Here is a 3,853-nt window from a genome sequence, read left to right as displayed (position 1 = left end):
GTTACAAGCTCTTGGTGCATAAAGAAGATCTGTAAAGTTGCAAAGACTAAAGTCTCAAATCCAAAGAGATATGATTTATAAAAGTTAAGAGTCAACCATCAAAATAATGATATTTAAAATAGCATCATATGACCCCTTTAACTTTAGAGGATTTATTGTGGAGAGAAACTAACAACTGTGTTTACAATGTTTGTAAACATTTTGCTTTGTAAACCGGCATTTTAGCCTACATTATTTCTGAATGTATTATTAAAATGCGATGTTAAAAATTAAGATACCAGATCTCTTCCTGTTTTTTTTTCTTTTCTTTTTTGAGTAAAGAAAACGCGGTACTTTATTATTATTATTATTATTATTATAGGCAAAGGAATTTTAAAAAATAATGTTATTAACCGGTATTTTTTCCTCTCGAACCGGTTTCGGAACGGTAATAATACAGAGGAACTTAAGAACAGAAACGTTAAAATATTGATTCTGCTCGGAGTGAACCCCGCCCCCCTTGAAGGTCACGTTAATTTTATTTTCTCTGTATCACCAGATCACAACAGAAGTCATTTAAAGTTACCTTTCCTATAGAACAGGTCTATTCCTTGCTCTTTTATTAAACAAACTAAATAGCCTTATGTTATTTATTTACACGACGGCATGTCATTTCTGTCTCTACGTTACATGGTCGCACTCTCTGTATCGCGCACAGTGGAGTTCCGCCCCGATGCGCACACACAAGTGAGCACACTCCCACTCCCACTCCCACTAGTATTTGTAAATATTAAGCCGTAAAACAACTATTTAAATATGAATTCTGTGTGTTAATGAATGGCGCAGACACACGGTTTTGTTTACTACTCGTACTGAAGTGTGCGTGACGCTTCCGGTGATATTAACTTCTGCCGTTATTGAATCGAACTGTCCGAAAGAACCGGTTCGCGGAAAAGAACCGAACTTCCCATCACTACGTCTCACTAATGAGGACATAAATACATGGACCTCTCCAGAACTGCTCTGAGAGTCACTTCATGAGCATTCGACCGTTTCATTTGAGTAAAACTATCCTCATATCATATAAACACAGGAATGTAAAGGTATTCCCAGCAACCCGTCAAAATAAAAGTTCGATTTAACTTGAAGACATTGCGGCAGAAATATATTACTATTGTTCAGTAGAATGTACATAATAGGCTACTACTACTACTAAAATTATTAAAACCTTATTTTTAAGGAATAATCATACACTATTTCTTCAATGTTTTAATTGTAATATTAAATCCCCTTTATTTTCCAAAAATAAAATGTTTAATTTTCATTAATTAAAAGATTTTCAAAAGAGAAAGTTTTATGCCTTAAAAAATGTAAATGCACCACACAGAATTTATAAAGAAAAAAAATAATAAGGCTATTGTAAGAATAAATGAAACTTGTTTTTATGCTTTCAAATAATTCGACATGTTAATATACAGAATTTGGTAACAATAAAACACAAGGTTGGAAAAAATGTAACATTTCATAGGGCCCTAAACATGTTAAATTGATGTTAAATTGTTTAAGTTTCATGATTTTAATTAATTAGCGATTAACATGTTTTTTGATTAATACAATTTAATTTAACCATTAAAAAGGAGTCCAGAAAAAAAGCCGTAAACCTAGGGGAAACACTGCTAATGGATATCATGCTGCTAAAGAGAATACAAGATGGGGGGAATCAATAACTTCCGCCCACTTCATGTCTGGTTTTGTTTAGAGCCAGTGATTACGAGTGGCAGAAGTGTGGCTCTTTGTCAGTCATTCTGGACTGTCCTCTGCTCTATGCTAATTAGATCTCACTTGTTTTTTTTGCTGTTGTGATGGATGGTACTGGACATTTTCAAAAGCGACTGTCCAGACAAAAAGGCCACCAGCTGTACACAACCTTCTGTGTGTTTATGTAGAGAGAGTGCAGCTAGAGGGACCGGTGACGCTACTGACAGGAAGATTTCTTCTGAAATGCACTTGGACATTATTGGTTAATCTTTAGTCTGAGTGAAATGTAACTACCAAATCATTTTTGAAGTACTGGAAAGCAAATTCATTTTTTTCCTGTATACTGGCAATTAAATTGCCTCTCATTGCTAGAGGTCTGAGGAAACCAGCAAATGTTTGTTATAGAAAATAAGCGACACGTCTGGCAAAAAAAAATAATAATAAAAATTACTCTTTAAACCACATAAATGACTCATAAAAGCACCGGGCGGATACACAAGAGATTTTGCACTTTTTTTCAATGAAGGATCTGCTTTCAAACGACTGCAACAGGATGCCAGAAGCCTGACATTTTCTGTGCTTTGAGAGTCCATTGCTACTCTTGCTCTAGGTCAAAAATTTGTTGAGGGAATCTGTGTCTCATATGAGCTCATCATCAACAAGTAATGACCAATAAGCTTGCGTTGATTAGCATAGCTGAGTTTGTCTCTTATACACACACACACACACACACACACACACACACACTGAACCCTGCAGATGTACAGTATCCATGCCAACTGGCCTTACATAGATTAACAACACTGTATTACAATATAGGAACATGCCAACACAGACAACAAATCTGTTATTAAAAAAAAAACTCTTGTTTATCATCATAAGCCAAACAATGCAAGATGCCTCTCAGTCTAATGGCAGCTCATTTCAGCTGGACATGAGTATTGTAATGGGAACAGAGCAGGCCAGAGCGAAGTACACACTCACTATTGTGCTCTCCCGTTACTCCTCTACAGGAGTGATGCGTGCCCAGCTGTGAGATGGAATGGTATTGGCTGAGATGTCTTGTAGTACAGAGGGGCATTGTGTGGTGGGATGGTCTCACTGATTTATTATGTGAGGTACTGGGATGCTGTTCCAAAAGACAGAGTATTTGGCCACTACAGTGTTCACCAGCATGCTATCCATGTGTTTCCAAGCCAAGACGTGATCCTGATGGATCTTACTGCATACCACTACCAAAAGTCTTTTCTACTTTTCATGAAAGTACTTTCTACTTTTCATGAACAGTAAGATTAAAAAGACAAAGACTTACTCAGTAATATGGTCTATCTGTCTATCTATCTACATACACATAGATGCATACATACATACATACATACATACAGATAGATAGATAGATAGATAGATAGATATTATACAAATCAACAAAATAATAGTAAAAGAAGTTTATGTTAAAAAGAAACACATTTTAATATATAAAATATTAAATTAAATTTATATTTTATTATATATGAATGTATAATATATTATGCTGTTTAAATTAAAACATTGATTACAAATGTTTGTGATATTCCTCAAAATAATGTATTAATATATTTATGATTATGATTATTACATTCTATCCTGCAAAAGTAATATATTTCTGCCATAATTTCTTTAAATTTGACTGAACGTTGAGTGAAGACCTGAGTTTCTGTGTGTTTTAATAAATTTTATAATCATTATTATCACTGTGAAAAAATACACTCTGCTATGCATTTCTATTATAATTTCTTCAAGTTATATTTACATATACATTTATAATAAAATTAATTAAATAAATGATTGTTTTTTTCACATAAGTTTTTCCAAAAATTACAACTGTCCATGTGTGGCATGAATTTCAGTAAATAATTTTGCCCATAATTACATTTTTTCTCTCTCTTTTTTCCTCTTTTCTTCAGCATTCAGTGGACAATAAATAGTTGCCAGTGAGAAGCTTGCTAAATTAGCCTTACCAAGACAAGTCCAACAAATATTTATAAAAAATATATATTTTCTACCAACAAGTCGTGGAAATAACATTTGATCATGTAGGTGAAAAACCACAAAAAAAAAAAAAAAAACACCAATGTGA

The 3,853-nt window shown here is 33.6% G+C and overlaps 1 protein-coding gene across 1 annotated transcript in view; it reads right to left on the bottom strand.

The window, feature by feature from the left end:
* Window positions 1-3,853, bottom strand: part of LOC107670789 (polypeptide N-acetylgalactosaminyltransferase-like 6) — a 227,982-nt gene that overhangs the window by 155,264 nt on the left and 68,865 nt on the right. The gene's annotated exons all lie outside the window — the stretch shown is intronic.

Source organism: Sinocyclocheilus anshuiensis, unplaced genomic scaffold (genome assembly GCF_001515605.1).
Source record: "Sinocyclocheilus anshuiensis isolate Anshui unplaced genomic scaffold, SAMN03320099.WGS_v1.1 scaffold145, whole genome shotgun sequence".
NCBI classification, from domain to species: Eukaryota; Metazoa; Chordata; class Actinopteri; order Cypriniformes; family Cyprinidae; genus Sinocyclocheilus; species Sinocyclocheilus anshuiensis.
Note: the sequence above shows the minus strand (reverse complement) of the source record. Positions and strands in the feature narration are given on the sequence as shown.